General features: G+C 39.4%; 1 long non-coding RNA gene and 1 pseudogene across 1 annotated transcript; one reads left to right on the forward strand and one right to left on the reverse strand.

Annotated features, from left to right (window-relative positions):
• The first annotated feature begins 689 nt into the window (after positions 1 to 689).
• On the forward strand, positions 690 to 6,043 carry LOC147725261 (uncharacterized; annotated as a pseudogene).
• A 566-nt stretch (positions 6,044 to 6,609) lies between these two features.
• Positions 6,610 to 21,404, reverse strand: LOC147725262 (uncharacterized). Its single transcript, XR_015310136.1, has 3 exons — positions 21,292 to 21,404; positions 13,213 to 13,344; positions 6,610 to 6,744 (listed from the first exon to the last, which is right to left on the reverse strand). It is a non-coding gene; the product is annotated as an uncharacterized LOC147725262 (long non-coding RNA).
• Positions 21,405 to 21,627: the final 223 nt, after the last annotated feature.

Here is a 21,627-nt window from a genome sequence, read left to right on the forward strand (position 1 = left end):
ACCTAGAAAGACACCCTTGCCTGAACTCCCGCCAGAAGCAGTACCCTATGTGGTCATCCTAACAGGGGTGCCTGTGCTGGGACAAAATAAGAGAGAGGGTTTCGCACAACTAAAGAATAAGATTATGCATTGGCTGAGTTTATATAGGCCAATTGCGAATCATATTAATGGTGAGATTGTCCATGTTCGACGTCTCCAATGGCTGGGGGGTAGACCTAAAGATATTAACGGTGATGTGGTGGTCGTGAACTTTAGGGATCCTAATGCTGTCCAATTTATACTAAACTGGCAGCCAGGTAGCTCAAATAACACAATAATCCCTAAACCACTAACATACTTTTACCCAAGATAAGTGGTGTTCCATCCCAGCACCAACCATTACAGTATATGCCCCAAACTCAGCCAATTAATCATCCAATTGTACAGAATGCTGGAAAAAACCAATATGCCCTGTACCCCTCTATATTACAGAACACAAGGAACTTGTACTATGCTCCCTGCCCTGTGACAGCCCCAGACTCCATGGGATGGAACTACGTACCGGCCAAAATACACAACTCCCAGAAAGGAAGGATGGACCACTTAAAACCCTTCACACCACTAGAAACTTCTAATAGGTTTGATATTTTTAGCGGTCTAGATGATTGCGACTGATGTTTCTTGATTCGGGGGGTGAGGGGTCAGAATCTATGAGTCTTGGTGATGTGGGTGCTGCCAACATACCTGATGTACTGGTGAATCCTGTGTCTTCTTGGTTGGATAAAACTGTACCCCATGATGTAAACGTACCCCATGATGTAAACATTCTAGAAGAACTGGTATTACCCATAACCATTTCGAGCAAAAAGACATTCCTAGAGGTAACACCATTGGTAATACAACCTGTGATTCCCATTAGCTATGAAGAGACGCCAAGGGCTTTCCCTGAGAGGCCATGTCCTCCTGAGATGCCGGTTAAATTGGTTTGTTGGAATATTGCTGGAATTGCAAAAAACTTGAGGGACCCGGAGTGGGCGAACTATATAGAGTCTTTTGACCTCTGTTTAATACAGGAAACCTGGGCAGTGGAGACGCCCCATAGGGTGGGGTACAAGACCTACGGAATTGGTGCGATCCCCTCTAGAAGCGGAAGGCCATCAGGGGGACTTCTGATCTGGGTGAAAATAAACTTAAGGGCAAAAATTGAGGAGATAGCTACAAATTCTGTAGATATACTAGCTCTAAAGATCACAGTTTGTAACGAGAAGAACTTATTTCTAGTAAATGTCTACAATAGGCCCTTACCCTCTTCAAAAGAATCACCAACCCTCTCAAAATTAGAATTGCTTTCTGAGTGGATTAGACCCCAGGGAGGATTTTGTTATCCTGGCTGGTGATTTAAACTGCAATTTTGAGCCAGTATTGGGTGTTAGCGAAATATTCGATGAGGACGACCAGGCAAACAAAATCCCCACTCTGGAGAATGTTAAATCGGTTAAATGTTCAACACTTGGTCTCCAGCTGATTAGTTTATGCACGGAACACTTTCTTAGGGCTTGTAATGGACGGTTACCATCCGATAGCTCAAAGAAACCAACATTTACTAGGAATAATTACAAAAATAATTTAGATTTTGTGATTGCTTCTATCCCCCTCTGGCCACATCTTTTGGACCTTGAAGTAATGGAACGGTTCGAAAGCGATCATTTCCCCTTAAACTTGACTTTAGATGCTTCACTGTTTAACGATATGGTTCAGCAATTTACATCTGAGGAAAGTGGTGCTGATAATTCTGAGATCCACATCAGCAACAACAGAAGATCTCTGAAATGGCCATTCATACTGGACCACAGTGACATCCTCAGTGAAATATATTCACTTTTTGCTGGGACATTCGGACCTTACCTAGCCGTAACGCCTGAGGATGAAACCAAAATGTCCTTTTTGTCAATACACCAGAAATGTTTTGCTGACCTAAGATTACTAGTCACCAAAATGCCCAAAAAAATCCAGCAAAAGACCCAGAATCTGTCCCATAGTAAGCCATGGTATGATAGATCCTGCAGAGAGTCAAAGAGGGAATTATTAATTGCAATAAAGACCCAGTCTCCAATAGATGTACAAAAAGCAAGGAATAACTACAAGTCTGTCCAAAGGGCCTCAAAGATAGCATGGGAGGAAGAGAAATGGGCTGATTTGTTGCTAGCCGCCAGATCATATGATAATGTGGCTTTCTGGAGGCTGGTCGCAAATGGGAACCATGTAGGCAGGGTGGTAAAAGATGTTTTTCTGGATGAGCAAACTTGGGTTACCCATTTTATGAATTTATATAAAAAATATGACGACCCACATATGGACATGAAAGTGGCAAGCCACGAACCCCCAGCAGACCAATTGGTCTTTACCTTAGGGGAAACAGAGCTGGCAATAACCCAAATTAAATCTGGGAAAGCCCCAGGTCTGGATAAGATCCCGGGGGACCTATATAAGCATGACCTAAAAGTATGGGCACCATATATTAATTATTTGTGCAACAAACTATCTTGCACTTTAGAATTCCCTGAAAGTTGGAAGGGAGCGGAAATTGTTTTAATTTTTAAAAAAGGAGATAGGATGGACCCCTGTAATTATCGCCCAATAAGTCTAATGGACATCCTACAGAAAATCTACTCACGACATATTTTACTACGTGTGAGCGATTGGCTGGAGGAAAATACAATTTTAACCAAATAACAAGCTGGATTCAGATCAAAAGTCAGCACAATAGACCAGATCTTTAGATTCTGCTGCCTCTATTGGATGTACGTAATGATCAAAAGGTGCCACCTATATGTTGCCTTTGTTGATTTAAGGGCAGCATTTGATCTGGTGCCTCGCAATTTCTTATGGAAAACTTTGAGTGCAGCAGGCTTGCCAAATAACCTTGTCGTTCAGATTAAAGAGTTACACTAAGGGAATTTTGCGAGAATTAGATGGGGCCCAAATGGCGAACTAACCAAAAAAATCCCCATCGAACGTGGAGTCCGCCAGGGCTGCGTTCTGGCTCCTACGCTCTTTTCCCATTTTTAGAGGGATGTAAAAATGACTCCCCTAAACTGAACGGCGAAAAGGTAACATCCTTATTATTTGCTGACAATACTATTCTGATTTCCCAAACAAAAAATGGTTTACAGACATTATTGGACACCTTCAGCGAATATTGTAGCCAAAAGGGGTTAGAGATCAATGGGAAGAAGACCAAATGTATGGCCCTAAATCCGATTAAACCGGACAAGGGCTGCTTAACACTGAAAGGAGTTAAGTTGGAATCAGTGCCCCACTTCTCATATTTAGGGGTGACACTAGATTCAAACTTTACTTGGAAAGCTCAAATGGATAAAAGTAAACTAATCTTTGCCCAGAATGTTAAACCAATTCTCAGGGAGCAAAGCCTGAGCACCAGTAAAGCGGTGTCCCAAGTGATGGAACTATTTAAATTCAAGGTCCAATCATCAGTCCTTTACAATGCAGAAATATGGGGCCCTGGGTCCAAGGAGTCTTTCAGTGTCCTAGACAGCAACTTTATGCGAAGTTTGGTAAGGGTTCCGAGAGGTACCCCACTATTACCCTTGGAATTGGACCTAAACTTCAAAAGAACTGACCACCAAGTTCTGATTCGACCTTTAATGCTGTGGGTTAGATTATGGCATGTCCCCAAATTCCAAGATTATAGAGACGGGCTAAAAGAAATCATGGCACTTGACAGCCAGACTGCTATCCCATGGCTGCGGCACGTTAAGGCTTGGCTCAGTAATATAGGATTGAAACACTTCTGGGAGAACCCCGAGCAATTACCCGCCAACCCCAAACTAATTTTAAAAAGGGCCTTTTGGATCTTTATAGTAAATAGGACTGTAAGCAACACAACTAGTGGGACCCTAGTCTCAAAGTTCTTAAATTTCAAGGACGAACCTCTTTACGAGATTTTTATGGATGAAATAGAGCCCCCACTTGCCAACACTTTATTTTTAAAATTCAGATATGGAAACCTTTTAATTAAAACAACTTTGGCTCGTTGGGCTAGGAATCGTGATCCATCGTCCTTAGCAATGGACGAAATTTGCCCTATGTGTGAACATAACCAGATTGAAAACGAGCAGCACATTCTCCTTTTCTGCCCTTATTATGCCCAGGCCAGAAAGAGATGGATTAAACCAATATGCTTACTGCTAGGCCTGAGGTCATGTTCACAGGCTCTGAGAATCCTAACAACAAATACATCGCAACAGATAACATTTAGTGTCAGTAGATTTTTACTTTCTATTTTCTTCCAAAGGAAAAAAATGGGGCATCAATTGTAACTGAACTGATCTGCTTGGAACCGATGTGATGGTCCATCCTATGATTTATGATTGTATCCTTTCCGCTCCAATCATCTTCCAACATGAATTGTATTATTTTAATCAATGTTTTTAATATGTAGTGAAATGTTTTACCCAATGAAATGTAATGTAATATATGCACTGTTCTTTTATGGCATTTAAGCCAAAATAAAGAATTTGAATTTGAATCTAATATATTCGCGATGCCCCTGCAATCCGATCAATTCCAGAGTTTCTGTCTCCTTTGTTATGGGCCCTGAAGTGAGGTTGGTTCAATCCACGGCTCTGACTCTTTCTTGATGCTTACTTTTTTACGGATCGGATCTCTGATTCTTTGGAATATCTCAAGTCACAAAAGTTGCCCGTGGCTCCTGGGTCAATCATGACAGACACCCCATTCACTTCCTTGGAGCCGAATTGGATGGTAAATGACACCACTAGATGTGGTGCTGCTGATTGCAGGGTGTTCACTAGCTGCTGAGGTTCTGGAGTTTACTCTTCTACATTTCCCACCAGGGCAACTTCCTCTACTGGTGGGATCTGTCTTTTAACTCAAAGCTGGTCTTAGGTTTCTTAGAGCAGTCTTTCACAAAATGTCCGGAAACACCACAGTACATGCACAAATTTTTGATCGGCTCTTTTCCTGTTCTTCTTTCGAGAAAGGGCCTCCGATGATCCAATCTACATTGGATCTTCTGCAGAGGTTGTGTCAGGCTTATTTCCATCTGACTTGGCTCGGTCCAACTGAGGAACGAAAGAACAAAACTATTTTTTCTTTTCAGATCTTCTTTCATAGAGACGATGATTGATTTGAAGGACCAAATCTATTAGTGCCGAAATTTCTTGCGGTCTCTTGGGTATCTGAGCTAGGGCGTATTTCAATTTTTCTTTTAGTCCACAAAAGAAAATTGCTGAGCTTTTGCATTCAGGTCAGTCTGTCTCTAAGATTAATTTATTAAACTGAGCAATGTAGGCCCCTAAATTACGATTTCCTTGTTTTAAGTCAAACAGTTAATTGTCGGTAGCTTGGTTGGCCGTTCTTCTGTCAAAAATTCATAAGAACTCTATTTCTAAAAAGCTCAAAATCAAACAGGGCAGGGTCATCACTCGATATTAAGGGCATGGACCAAGCGGCAGCATCGCCGCTCATGTAAGACAGCATGAATGCAACCTTTACCTGATCCTCCTTAAACATCACCGATCTACACAGAAAATGTAAGGTACACTGAGTGAGAAATATCTGAGCCTTTTGATGGTCCCCACTGAATCTCTCAGGACTGGCCAAAGGAACAACTGGCGCTACAGAGTGTATGACCTGAGTTGTGGCTTCTGCTGCTGACCTATGGTTCGTTTCTAACCCAGGCAAAGGAGAGGTAACTGCTAATAGTTCTTCCATTTTCTGCCTAATTTGTTGAGTCTCTTGGTGGGATCTTCTAACTTCTTCCCTCAAACTCCTATATTCTTCTGCTGATTAAGTTAACTGATTTTGTAATCCTTCTAGGACCTCTGTTAAAGCCTTTAGGTCCAACTCTTCAACCATCTCGACTGAGGTGGTAATTCTGGCACTTCAATCTGTCAGATTTCAGACCCAGACCACAGGAGTCAAAGATGGTCCTACAGCCTTGGCGTTGGAGAACAAAGTCCTCTCCTGCTCTGGTCAAGGTAATTCTGGGCGACGTGTTTATCAGCACCTGTGTGATTGACACAACTGGTAAACAACTAGCAACCTTGTTTGACCTATTGTATATTACTGAGTCTCTACACAATACTTACCCATTTGACCCAAGGCCATAGCTACTCTCTTCAGTGGCCTGGTAATGCTTGTCACAGCAACACCTGCAAGGGATGACAAGAAAACATAAGCATCCTAATCTACCGACTTCAAAATTCTAATTTGGATTCAGGACTGATATTTACCCTTCTTTTATTATGAGACTGCTTTCAGTTGAATGTCAAAATTATAATGCCCAAAATAGTTTTCGTTTTAATTTCCTTAACAAGCTCACTGTCTTTCTTCCAAGTATTCTATGATGTGACTGCGCACTACGAGTTGTTTTTTGGGAATTTGTTCCAATTAGTTTGTGTTCCTCAGGATTACTCCCTGCAATGGAGTAATGTCTAGATTCAAAAGGGTTGCACCAACACTGGATGTGTGAGTGTGTCCTGGGGCACAGGAGTGTGCTATAATACTGCAGAAAAAGTTCTTCCAAATAAAGTATTAAACACTGTAGTGTATATCTTAAAAGTATTTTATTCATACGTCATGAATACGACTCATATTTGATTTTGCTTTCAATTCGATATGTAGAATTATGTTCTTATTGTCAAGACTACATTCTTATATATAATTCCATAATTTCATCATTCCAATGCATTTCGGCATGAATGCCTTCATCAGGGAAATCTGCAAGAATAAAATAAAATTACTGAAATTCTACCTATAGTTTAAATATTATGCCAAAACACTTAAACATGATGTCAAAGATTAATGCTATTGATGTTTACCATCTATTCAAATAACTGTTCAACAACTTTATGTTCTAGTGTGCGCTAGGCGCTATGAGTTTATAAACCTGTATCTATTTAATACTAGAATGCACGACAGTTTAACCATTTTACACAAAACAGTAGGTAATATCGCATTGTACCACCATCAGGTGTACTAAACATATCTAGAAAAGTCTCCCATTCTAGGCTCTTGAATCGAGTGCTAGCGCGTGGCTACAAGTAGTTAGTCTACATGGACTACCAGTCGGAATCAGGGCATCCTAATTCTTAAGTCTACGATCTTTTCACTATAACAGTCAGTAAAAATACGCTACGCGCTTGAATCGTGCTTCAATCTGCTTCATCTTATGCTTACCACTTAGGAATGCTCTATCTGTTAAAGCCTATATCCGTTAAAGCCTCGAATCCGGACAGTGAAACCGGGTAACTGCCAAGAGTTCCCTCGCAGGGTTTAATCGGCGTGTGACGTTGGGTAGGGGTTGGGTTTGAAATATAGGCTTACGCGCTTCATTTTTGTTAAAAGGACAGTGTAACTGCACGGACTGAGTGTTGCCCATGTGGAGACAATAAAGATATGAACAACAATGGTGAAATGTAAATTGCATTCAAAGTTCATTTTATTAAATTAAATATCACAGGATATGAGCTTACGCGCTGCTAATAATAACTGGGGCGGTATAACCACATGAGCCCAGTAATTTCCTCAAGGTGAACAATAAAGATTTGAACCGCAGTAAAACACGGGTATGCATTAAAACAAAATGTCAATTGAGTGACTCACATTTACTAAACCAAATGAATGGAAAACATACTAAAACAAATGTTCAACGTCTGCACTATACATCAATTGTTCTATGATAGGGATGTTCAACTCCTGAATTGACATGCTATATGAATATACAATATTTATAAATAGCAGATGAATTCTGTCCTTTCATTCATCCCATTGGGCTTCAGAGTCTGTTGGTTGTATATCCAATAGTTCTCCCGCTTTAACAGTGTTTTTTTATTGTCTCTATCTGCTCGTTTCTCCACTATTTCCAAAACACAAGTTTTGATCTGACTAACCTGGTGGTTAGCTTCAATGAAATGAGTTGCCACGACTCATTTTAATGCCCTTGTTCTGATACTGCTTTTATGTTCATTCAGTCATACATTTAACTTACGCTCAGCCTGACCTATATAGGCCTTGCCGCATGGGCATTTAATCATGTAAATGATATTAGTCGTATTGCATGTAGCGTTCACTTTCAAACTGATTTTGTTGCCCTGCATGGGATGGGTGATGGTGTTACCTTGTAGAATGTTATTGCAGTTTCCACAATTTCTGCATGGAATATTTCCTTTAAATTTCTGTGCATAAGGTAAACTTGGAGGTTGCTTGATTATTTCACCCAAATTTCTTCCTCTTTTGAAAGCAAAAATGTGTATTTCACTGAAGATCTCCTTGAAGTCTGATTCTGTTTGTAAAAGTGGCCAATGTTTTTTAATAATACGTTGGTATTGTGGAGTAACAGTGGAAAACTTGCTGCACATGTTATTTTAGGGTCCTCGACTGTTTTTGTTGCTGACAGTAGAGTCTTTCTGTCGCAACTGTTGACACGCGTTATGGCTTCTTTCAATATCACATCCGGGTATCCCCTCAGTTTAAAACTTTGAACCATTTTTTCTGACTGTTTGGTGAATTCCTCTGGGTCTGAAACGATCCTTTTAACTCGCAACAGTTGCGAGTATGGTAAATGATGCCTAAGTAATTGAGGGTTGAAGCTCTGGTATGCCAATAGGTTATTACGGTCAGTTTTTTTTGAGATTAAGGTAGTCTCAAATTTATTGTCTTTTTTCATTATAGTAACATCCAGATAGTTGATAGTTTTTTCATGCATCTCAAAGGTGAATTGTATTCTTGGATCGACTTTGTTTAGTTCCATTATGTTTTCAATCAACCCTTCTTCCAAGTATGAAACCTCACATTTCTCTATATCTGAAACAATCAATCACTGACATTTATTTTCCACTATGAAGTTCTCTTAGTACAAGCTGAATGTCGCTGTACCTTGGTTCAGTCGTTTTCTTTCTTCCACACCTGGCAGAATTTACCAGTGTATACACGTTACCTCACTTTAGAGTTGAAAAGTTCAAGACAGACTTAGTCACTGTGACGCTGACCTAACTCGAACACTCCCTCGTTGCGCATGCGTTTTGACCTCCAAATGATAAATTATTTTGAAGACTAAATTACAGAAACAAGCGGACGCTACTCATGTCACACTTGTAACAAAAAACTCCTTACAGAGGTCCTGAGCGCAGAGGAGACACTTCCTCAGCGTTCACAGTTGAAGTGCGCCATTCCTTAATGGAACGTGTGCATTGGGCATCCTGACGGCCGCAAGACTAGAAACACTAGACCACCAACCAGAAATTGGGCAGCTCGTGTTGCAGCCACTATTGACCATAGGTGAATCTTTTATTTATGATATGTATCCCACACGACGATACTCCACCATGATGGTGGGCTGATGGGAATTTTTTCCAACCCAGCATTATCATAGTGATGACATGTTGGTCTAGCGTTTTTTTTGCGCGACACAACACACAAGCAATCATTTGGACCAGGTATCTCTTGTTTGTTTTTTCAGTAGGCATAGGGGTTTGAGCTACCGTGGTCGTTAAAAATTCCCCTTTGACCCCCCCACTTGTTTCTTTCGGAATCTTTTATTAGATCCACACATTGTTTAGTAACAATTTTTGGAACAGATTGCCATCGCACCCAACAGGGATATTTCTTCATATTTCTGAAGGGTCTGCTCTTTGTCCTTTTTGCCCCTGTCACCTGCACAAGTGCTACAGTAGTCTTGACAATGGTACAGCTTCACTATATATTTTTGCACTATATATCCATTGATGGTAAATTAAACTCAAGTGTATGCCTTCTCAAGAATGGCAGCCTGAAGACCTTTCTAAAAGCCATGTTATACAAATACTCCAATTTATTGGACAATAAGCCCGGGAAAACCAGATGGCCATAGCTGATTGTTGGAATAGCTTAGCTTGTATTACTCTTTGGATGCCCTCCCTTGAATGGCTCACAAGCTTCTGGTGTATTTTGCATAGGGCATGTATGACCTTGGCCACTTTTGCCTCCAGTGTTTTAGCCTGGAGTGTTGTTCTACCAGTATCTGAGAATTGTATTTCCAGGTGGGTATATTTGTTTGTGGTGGCAATTCTTAATGGCCGATGTACGAGCTCAGCAGGGATTTTTTTGGTTTATGTCCAAAGACCCATACTTTGGTTTTATTTTCATTCGTTTGGAGTTTGTTTCCATGTTATAAAGATGAAGAGTCTCTAGAGCCCTTTTCATGCCTATTCTGGTTTTGTCCAGGATGACAAGGTCGTCCGCGTATTGCGTGATGGGCATTCTGAGGTGACCCAATTTGGGTGGAAATATGTTGGTTTTTAAGAGTGCAATTCCCAAGTCTGCAGTATAAAGGGTTAAACTGTTTTGGTGCGATCACACAGCCCTGTTTTTTCCCTTTGTTTTTGTAGATCTTTGCGGTTGCATTTGTCTGTGTGAGCTTAGTGAGGACCCTTGTACCCGTTTGGAGGGACATAATAGCCGCTAGTCGTTTCCTCGGTATACCCCACTTCACAAGCTTTGCCCAGAATATGTTGCGGTCGATGCCATCAAAAGCAGCACTATAGTCGACAAAGCAGGCATAAAGTGGTGGGGTTACGCCCTCTATAGCCTTAGTTGCCAAGTATGATAATGCAATGGCGTTCTCCATTGACTGATGAGTTTGGCCGAAACCCTGTCTGGTATTGTGGTATTATTTGCTTGTCTATTATCCTTGCCTCCAGCTCTTTCAAAAGCACTTTTGCATATGCCTTCCCATCAACGTCTAGTAGAGAAACGATTCTGTAATGCTGTGAGGCGTTGCCTTTCTTACAGATCAGTTGTAGAATGAAGCCTTTCCAAGTTTCTGGTACTCCTGAGGTTTTGTAGCAGTAGTTGAATAGTCAATGCATATGGGGGGGGGGAAAGCCCTGATCTTCATTAAAAACACTTCCCGGTAGCCCTTTGGGACCTGGAGCCCTGTCCTTCCTTATGCCTTACAATGTATTCAGGATTTCTTTTTCATTGAGAATGAGAGCCTCATTCTCATGTCCTTCTGGGCTATAGTTTTCGGCTACCGCAGGTTTTATCCTTGATTTATCCTGATCGACATATACCCTTGTTGCATGGGCGGCCCATTCTATGGCGGGTACCGCATTGTGTTTGTATCTTCCACCATTGAGGTTGTTGACATACCTCCAAAATTCCCTGCTCTTACTGTGAGCAACAATGCATAGATGCGTTTCCACTTGTCGTCATGATGATTGTTTCAGCTGCCAGACAGTATTTTTATGCGATCTTCTGTCTGCTTTCAGTAGTGATTCTGACATTGATCATTTTTTTCTCCTATGCTGTTGCTCCACCAAGCGACACTGCTTTTTACTCGCTTTGTATTCTTTAAAGTTAGCGAGGTTAGCTAGCCCAGTGCTGAGACACTTTCCTTTGTATGCCAATTGTTTTCCTGAGGTCATAATGTTGGATAATGATAAGATGATTTCCTACTAAATCGTCTGTGGGCTGGTTATGCATTCGGCCTGTTTCCAGGTATTTATTTCACTTGGCGTATACCATGTCATATTTGGCAAGCATATTGCCATGATTATCCACTTGAAATAGGAAAGCTGTAATGTCAACATGGTGGGCGGTGGAGCTGCCAGAATTTGAGAGAAGTTTCTTTACAGGCCCACCACTAAATGACTTTTAAAGTCTTGAGGCCTGATTGCAAGCCAGGCAGTGATAAACGGCCAGACTCATGGTGGGGCAGCAGTAGCAGTCTTCTGCCCACCCAATTTGTAAATCGGGCGGTGGGAGAGCTACCGCTGCACCGCAACGGCCAGCTCGCTGGCAGTGGTGCTGCAGAGGGGAAAAGCTATATGCTTAGCAGGATTGCTGCGGTCTCGCTGAGCATATTATACCTTTTGCCACCATGGAAAGGCCCCTGTGTTGTACCCTCCTTGGTTATGCATGCAGATGGGTACAACATTTGCGATGCCATGCAGGAGCTGCTTTTGCTTGTCCCACTGTGGTGCCTTTTCAGGGCACAACTGTGGGATCGGCAAAAGAAAAGCCACGTTCTACTCATAGTGTTGGACTACGGGCCTCGCCACAGCACCACCAAATTTGTAATCAAGACCTTGGGTTTGGCAGACACAATGTGTTGACTGTTTACAATAAATTTTGAATCGAAATATAACTTAACAATGAACCTCATATCCACAGTTGAAATAACTTAAGGAATCACACTTAAGATGAAAGAAATGGCTATAAATTACTAGATAGAGTCAATAATAAATCACAGCTAAATCATTAGTACATAGTATGTTGACTTACTACTAGGAAGGATGCCCCTTCCTAATAGTGTGAGTCACAAATGCTATTTTGGGCCACAGTAACTCCCAAAATAGCATTTGTACATGCTATTACCCTGTTTTGAGGCCTCAATTGGGAGGATCTCCCGCTTGCAGCCACAAAAAAGGGTCATACATCCGGCCCGTGGACTCTTTGTGACTTAATAACAAAGACATGTTAGAATACAAAAAGCAGTACTTCTATGGTGCTGTTTTATACATTCCTTTCTACATTGGGCCCAAACAACTCAAGACAGGAATGAAAATTAAATAATCACTCTATATTTGTATAACAAAATTTTTTAAAAAACTGGAATAGAATGATTTGTGCCCTATTTCCAATTTCATCATAAGTGAGCTGGATGATTTGGACCAAAAAACAAACAGATGCAAAAGTATGTAAAAACGTACTCTTAAGTACTTTGTCCTACACACATATATGCTATTGTGAATTGGCTCCACTTGTTATATGTTTGCGTCACTAACAGATACTGAATATGTTTGTCCTCCTCATTAGAACTCCATAGTAAATTACAACATGGAACTGGTTCACGTGCAGAGACTGCAACATTAGTAATGGAACTCAAAAACCCACACTTTAGTGTGTGGTTTGATAAATGTATGCAGCTAGCTCATGAATGGGATGGCAACAAATGATGTATTCATTTGGAAAAACCATAGTAGGTAACATGACTTTGTATTTTGTATATAGGTGTACAATTGTGACATGGTGCCAAATAGTTTTTATAATGCTCTAAATGTATTATATGGATTGCAATGTAGTTCAAAAAGAGGTGGACTTCCTTGTCTAACTCTAGTCAATACTTTAATATTTCAATATAGCCTCAACTGTTGAATAACAAACCGGAAAAGAAAAGTAAAAACATCCTTCTTTTTAGCACCTTACCATTCAGCCGGATAGGGCACATGGTTTACAGTTTGCTGTCTTCTTTGCAGCAGCCTTTTTCATTGTTTGTCTCTTTGGTGATTCCTCCGTAGCCACAATTGACTTTTGATTTTGGTTCAATGGCATATTTGTCTGAGGAAAACAAGTTCAATAACTTTTTCAAAAATAGGGCATTTAGCAATGAGAGCTTCATAAATAAAACTGTGGATTGTCTACTAAAATCCATGGGGTTGTATGTATATTATTCATAACCCACTTTACATCTTCTAGAATGCTTCAGAGATTAAGTATCATATTATTAATCCAGACTCCACCCCTTATTATAACATACTAATTTGTAAATGCCCAAAAAAATAACAGTGCCTTTTTTCATGAACACACCCCCTTAATTGAAACTGAAGACATCTTTATTTAGCAACACTTTGGCTAAACTTCCTATGGATATCTACACTTCACTAGTGGGAACAGTGAGCTATAGCTATTTGCCACAAGTCCTACTCTTATCAGAGCCTGAAATTGTCACTGTCAAATCTATTTAAATTTGGTGATACAATCTCAATAAGGCGGATTTTTAAACCACTACTAGTTATCACAATGAAACTATCACATTTGTGACCTGAGACTGAAAAAAACTTTTTTTTATGACATACCAATTTGTATATGCCTTTAAATTCTCAAAAACATAACTGTGCAGTTCCTATGGCCATAACCCCTTAATCGAACCTGAAGACATCTTTATTTTTGCTACCTTTTCGTTAAACAGCCTACGGATATCTACACTGTCACTATTGGCAACAGCTAGCTATCACTATTTGCCACAAGCCTCACTCTTATCCGAGCCTTTAATTGTCACTGTCAAACCTATTTCTTTTATGTGATACAATCTCAATAAGACAGATTTTTAAACCACTATTAGTTGTCACCATGAAACTATCATATTTGTGACCTGAGACGGAAAAAACTTTGAAGAAGCCAGCAGAGGTGGTACCAGCTCCTAAATTTCTCTGCACTTTTTGTACCACATAGATACTATGGTGGAAGGCATTGTGTCAGTAGTTTTTTATGTGGATTTGGCATGTACTCCCAAAAGAAGGGGACTTCACTGCCCAACACTAATCAATACTTTGATATGTCAATGTAGTCGCAACTGTTTAACAACACACCAGAAATTGAAAACACAATCATCCTTTTTCTTAGCACCCTACCGTTTTGCTGGAGATGGCTGAAGCACCAGATGGTTTACGGTTGGCTGTCTTCGCAGCAGCAGCCTTTTTGATTCCACCTCTCTTTGGTGATTCCCCCATAGCCACAATTGACACTTGATTTTGGTTCAATGGCACAAAAACGCTTTTGATAACTTTTACTAAGAAAATACTTTTTGCAATTCCAAGTTCATAAATAAAACTGCAGATTGTCTATTAAAATCCACAAGGTTATATGTATATTATTCATAACCTAATTGTAGATCAGTTGCCATACTTCAGAGATTGAGTGCCAGATATTTGACCCACTATTGTGGTGCATTTTCCTTCTCTGCCAAGAAGAATTTGGAATCTCCATCAAATGTCGAGTTGTTGCTGCAGAAGTAGCTGTTTCTCCATCTAAACAGATGTAAGCACCGTGGACAAAGACACTTCAATGGAGAACCCACAAATGCCCTCCTCTACCAGTGGATTTTCTTTGCTAGAATAAGTTACATCTCAAAGTGTGGACAGTTGAGGTGCACTCACACTGCTGATGGAGCAAGGTTTTACACGCAAAGTGACTTGCTCGTACTCAACCTTCTCGTAATAACATTAATGTACTAATTAACATTTTTTTTGTCTTATTATTATTGCATTACACAACATAACAGGTATCTAGGGGGAGCTTGTCAATGTGCTTCTACTAACTATAATCCGCTTGCACTAAAATGGCCGCTGCTACGCAGGATTTTCTACTGTTATTATTGCTATCTATGTCTCTCTAAATCCCTTGATCCTTTAGGACTTAGGTATCAGTGACTTGGATTGGTAAGATAAATGGTAAAAATAAAAACAAATGGTAAAAACCCCAATTGAATAGAGTGTGTAGGTTTACCTGTTTAATATATACATAGTTATTTGGGCCTAGGTGAGTATGTTGAGCAGGTGAGCCCGCGCTCTATCACTGCCAATGACAAAATGTCTATTCGGTAAAGTAGACTATAAAAGCTTAAACTGAAAGTCCAACCCCTGAGTGCAGCAGACGGACACAATAATGACTCTCACAGGCATACTGGCCGATTCATCACTCTCATCAGGCGACAAATACGTGACCACTTTTATCATAATGTCCTCAATAATGGCAACATGGATGGAGCAGCTGGAGCCTTTCATGTGGTGGATTTTCATCCATCTGAAGCACCCCGAATTGACTAAGCAACAAGACATCCATACAAGAAATCAACCATTTCGCTGCAGATAATATTTACTTTACTTCTCCAAATGAGAACAAAAGTCTATTGCATAAGTGTCATCATGGTTTGTTTTTTGAAATCTGCGAAAATTACTATTTACAATGGACAAATACTTTACAGTTATATACTGAGCAAAGCAGTGCCACATTGAATGGCAGAAAAGTGAGATGGACTGTTATGGGCAATGTGTAGTGGGTGACGTATATATTATATTCATAGGAACTCATCCCTTTATATTTTAAGACCATTGTTCATATCCCACAAAACACAATTTGCTCAGCTGCTTTATTTAAACCTTACCATCTTTAAGATTTTACCAAACTAGAATATGTTTTCTCTGCGTAAAGATATTGTTGAAATTTGCTAGCTTCTCAATATTTACTTCGAGGCACCTGAAAAACTTGTTTTGGGGATTTTGTGCGAGAACCTCGTGTCAGACAATACTCACATTTACATAGAGTTTTAAATCTGGAAATGCGCTGAAATTGTAAGCAGCCCAGGCTTATCATCAAGAAATACATTTAATTCTCTTTGTGACATCCTTTTGCTACGTGTGATATACTTCGCATTACACTTTAAATATTGGCTTTGCTCAGAAAGGGGTCCCTTCATGCAGAAAAACATTAGTTACTGTGATGTTCATTTGTTCCAGGCTGCACACTGTGAACAAAAACAAATTGGCAGCAAAACTGCACCATATCTTTGAAAACATGACGCATTATTGATGTTTCTATATCACGCAATGCAGCCCGTACTTTTCCTTGATGCACTGCGTGAAATGTTTGCAAATCGAGACAATTGATTCTGTCAGTGAAAGAAGCCAAAATTATTCTCTAATTCTCAAATGCATTGCTCCCTGTTAAAAAATATAATATTAAATAATAAAGATGTGGACTTTATAGGACCTAATTACAAAGACATGTTAGAATAATGAAAGTAGTTCCTCTCTGGTACTGTTGTATACATGCCCTTTTACATTGCATTGACACCAAAACACTCAAGACAGAAATACAAATGAAACATTTACTCTATATTTGTATGAAAAAAATAAAAATAGAGTGAATTTTGCCTTTTTACAATTTCTTTATCAGGGAGCTTAACTATTTCGACCTAACAACAAACACATGTAAAAGTATCTATGAATGTATTCTTCAAGAATATATCCCATACACATACATGTTTTTCTGTGAATGAGCCGCACTTCTTTTTTGTTTGAGTCATTAACTAATATAGAATATGTATTTTTGCATATTTAGAACTCCATAGTGAATGGCTATTACTAAGGTTTATAAAACAAGGAATTGGTTTACGTGCAGGGACTGTAAGGTAATCTAGTGTCCCTAGTATTTCAGAAAGAGTTGCAAATAGAAATTAAATAAAATAAACAAAGTTATATACTTTTATAGTCCAATTATATAACTCCTGTCAAATGTCCCATGCAGGCCCATTGTTGTTCTTTCTATGTTAGCATGAGCACGGTTTAGGCAGCTCTCTGCTTTGCACACGTTACTATACGAACGTATTTTGCCTTGTTTCCGCATTGTACATTCAAATGAAATCTACTGCTGTTTTGCGTTCTGCTCTTTCCTTGGGATTTAGTCAGCGCACTGTAGACAGGCTCAAACAAACTGCCCCTTGTTATTCTGTCCTGCGCAGGTCCTAGCACCTAGACAAAACAAGCAAATACAGCTGTTGTTTGGGAACACGTACTTTTAGCATATAGGTATGCAACAGATTGGCAACAACACAATTGGAGAGGTGCTTCCAAAGGCAGAGATCACAACTACACCCGAGATGTAGAACATTCATTTCTGCATCCTAAGGCATTGTTTCGGATGTTACCTCCCAGAGCTCTTCCGATACATAATCCCTGTACTTCAGTAGAAAGGGAGGGGTATTAGGCAGCTCTGTTTTTATAAAATGACAGCTCCTTTTATGATTTATGGATTATTTACCATGCTGATCATATTTGTGTGCTTACTGTTGTATGTATAATGCATACTATAGTGGGATAGTTATAAAATAACATTTCTAACTTCTCTTTTGTCTCTCTAGGATCTTATTGTGGAGAAGAATGAATGTTTGTGCAAAAAAGTGTGTCCTTTCACTGCGATCAATGAGAGAGTCGGGAGTACTCTGTCCTAGAGTGTCTGATCACTTGTTCCTCTACAGGTGAGTAGACGAGAAAGTCAGTCACTATAGTAGTTAGTTCCGGGCTAATGGGTGCTTGGATTGTACAATGACTCAGGCCCTACCTACTAAGGTTGTGTGAGCTCAAGCATACTTCTGTGACTACGCAGAATCCCTGCAACACTCCCTTAGGAATGAATTCTCAATTTTAATACACACCCATTGGTATTTTGATCACAGAAACTGTCATTACTCTTGTTGAAAGTAGTTATTGATAGAGCTGATGAAACTGTAGATATATAAGTAACAGTGTGGTCCACAGAGGTCCTACAATGTATTAGTAAAATACATGTGTATTTTCTGAATGGAAAATTATTAAAACAAGGCATGGCTACTGTATGGGATGTATATTCATGATTAACATTAGCTTTGAATGTATAAGCATGCTGTTTGTCTGTCACTAGTAAAGTCTTTCTTTCTCCTAATTTAGTATCACAATCTATGCATTAGTCATGGAAGCTGGAAATATGTGCAGACCAAGGGCGAGTTCATGCAGTAGAGCAGCTTAACACAGGATAAAAGTATTTCACAGCTGTGGACTATGAGTAATGTTTTCCTTCAGTATCGTTTGATAAATTTGAGAAAGATGCAAACTGGACAAGAAATTATATTCATATATATTCAGGTAAAACAATGCAGCAATAGAACTGAATATTTCCAGTTCCATGACGGTAGTCGAATGACTCAACATTCAAAGCTGTGAAGTCCTATACTCTTTGTAGCAGCCATGGATCCAAGTATCTCATAAGTGTTTTGTAGCTCTTGCATTGTAGAGTGATATTCACTGCTTCCCCTCTTTCTATCATTTGGAGGTTTTACAAATAAAACATGGAATTTCTCCTTCAGGTAAAAAACATGACTATCTTAAAAATGCATTTCTGATATTGACAACTGATGTACATTACTTGTAACCTTAACATAATCTGAAACAGCTCCATTTTGTAGAGGACTCAGACTTTTGTTACTTGTCTAGTCACAATAAACTGTGGTGTACCATTTTAGGACCCTATTGTAATTTTCCCGATTCATGCCCTTATATAGGTATAAATCACTATGAACTTATATAGGCATAAGAATCATAACCATATTTAGAAATAGCTCATGCTGTCCAAATATGGCAGGGCTACTTCCACTGGTTTCGAAAATCTACAACGATTTCTTGAAAACTCGGCTTCAGCAGCTAGGGACTTCTTCTTACTCGAGAACTGACTTGTCCAAGAACTCACGGAGTTTTCAAAGAACTGAGACTCTTTTATGACGTTGTTATGTCCAACTTTATGTCAAACTCGGCAACTTCAAGGAATAAATGATCCCACACGTGCCTTAGCAAACACACGGTGGTGTGGAGCAGTTCAACTATCTACTTGCCGGACGCATCCTGCTACTACAAGTGCTAAAGGAAGCCGACCCTCCAGCAGATGCACTGAGCGAGACGCTGTCTTTTCTCCTGCCGAGAAATCCAGCTCCAGTGTTTCCAAGATCCCCTTGCGGGGTTTTGGGAAATCGAGTCCTGAGCCTGACCTTTTCCATTCCAAATCAAGGCACGGAGCTGATTAGACCTTAAGAGAAATCTTTAACAGATTTTTGGCAAAAGAATACTATATTTATTCCACACCTCACTTACTTCCTCCCTTGTACTAAGCTTAGGTTAGCTACATCGGGTTAGGCATATTTTAGAAACACCAGTTGAGTACTTTTAGCCTCTGTTACTAATGTATTTATTTATTTATGGTTTAGGAACCATAAAATGCTCTTACAGTATTATTTTATTCTACTCTTTCTACTGTATGCATTATATTTTACAACCAGTTTTACGATTGTAGCAGTTCACTTCCTATGCTTGAGAAAGAAGAAAGTTCAATAAATCCTTTTATTGAAAACGTCCGTCTATCTATTTTCTCTGCACCTCTGATGAAACCAAGCATGCACGATTGACTGAGTAAAATATATATCTATTGTTTCCACGACTCTGAAGATCATTTTTATCTTGGGGAAACAAAGTTGTCATGTGTATGCGGTTGTCAGAAACTAATCCCTTCTTGTTTATTCGAGAAAGTTTCTAGTGACCTCTGAGCTAGCCGGCACTCTCAATTAAGTCTAATATATTCGATAGCGACCTAGTAGACATAAGTCCTACGTCACATTTAGAGGAAATATTATTCCAATGCACAGAGACTATTGGGAATATAGGAACTACACTACAAAACAAATACAGAATATTTCAATCAGTTGACCAACATTTACCAAGTTGATTTGCTGTGTTGTTTGAATGTTTTAATAAAGCTGAATCAGAGGATGTATGCTATAGTTTTTATGAATTATGCTAACAGAGAAATCAATCTCCAGAAATTATGTAATTATTAGCAGATTTATCTTTCTGAGCTACTGGTATACCACAAGTTTGTTCTTTAGTTTTAAAAATGTCTGCCCCTTGGGTGTCATTGGGCCCGATTCACAGAACTAACTGAAGACAAAATCCTAACCGTACTACCATATTGGTATTCACAGAAGGCACTTACTCATTTTGGTATTCACAGAAGGCACTTACTCATTTTGGTATTCACAGAAGGCACTTACTCATTTCGGTATTCACAGAAGTTAGGAGTCCTAACTTTAGGACTCCCAAACTGAAAAAAATTGCAACTTTATGACTTTCCGTATCCACAGAAGGCATTTAGGTGTCCTAAAGTTAGGACTCCTAACTTCTGTGAATACCAACATGAGGAAGTGCCTTCTGTGAATACCAAAATGAGTATTGCTGGCACCATCCAGCGTAGTAGCATAGACTTTTGCTGGCACTATCCAGACTGCACCCCTATACACAACGTATTATGACAGACCAATGTGTATATGCCATTAAATTCTAATTAGATTAAATGTGCAGATGTTTTATGAAAATAACCTGTTAAATGAATCTGCATTTCTCTTTGGCTATATGCCACAAGTCCCATTCTTCTCAGGGCCTAAAACTGTCACTGTCAAAAAAACTTACATGTTGTGATACAGTCTCATTAGGGCAGCAAAATATATCCACAACTAGTTGTTAACATGAAACAATCCCATATTTGATCTAAGACCCCAAAAACCTTGAAAGAAGCCTATAAAGGTGAAAGCAACACCGAAGTAATCAAAGTCAAACTATAATGTACCACACAGATAGAATGTTGGAGGTCATTGTTTATATAGTTTCTTATGTGGTTTTGGCTACTCCAGATATAGGGGTAATTCACTGTCCAACTTTAGTCAATAATTTGATATTTCAACATAGCCTCAAAAGTGTAATAACACACCAGAAATTGTGTCAGTAGTTTTTATGTGGATTTGGCTTGTACTCCCAAAAGAAGGGGACTTCACTGTCCAACATTAGTCAATACATTGGTATTTCAAAGTAGCTGCAACTGTTTAACAACAAAACAGTAATTGAATACACACTTTTCTTCTTAGCACCCTACCGTTTTGCTGGAGGTGGCTGAAGCACTGGATGGTTTACGATTTGCTGTCTTTGCAGCAGCAGCCTTTTTCATTGCACCTCTCTTTGGTAATTTCTCCATAGAACCAATTGTCTGTGGTAAAACACTTTTGATAACTTTTACTAAGAAAAGACTTATTGCAATTACAGGTTTGTAAATAAAACTGTATATTGTCCATCAAAATCCACAAGGTTGTATGTACAATATACATAACACAATTGATATCTTCTGGTATGCTTCAGAGATTAAGTAACATATTATTTATCCAGACTCCACCCCTAAACACTTCTTATTATGACATACTTATTTGTTTATGCC

Source organism: Lissotriton vulgaris, chromosome 4_1, assembly GCF_964263255.1.
Source record: "Lissotriton vulgaris chromosome 4_1, aLisVul1.2, whole genome shotgun sequence".
NCBI lineage: Eukaryota > Metazoa > Chordata > Amphibia > Caudata > Salamandridae > Lissotriton > Lissotriton vulgaris.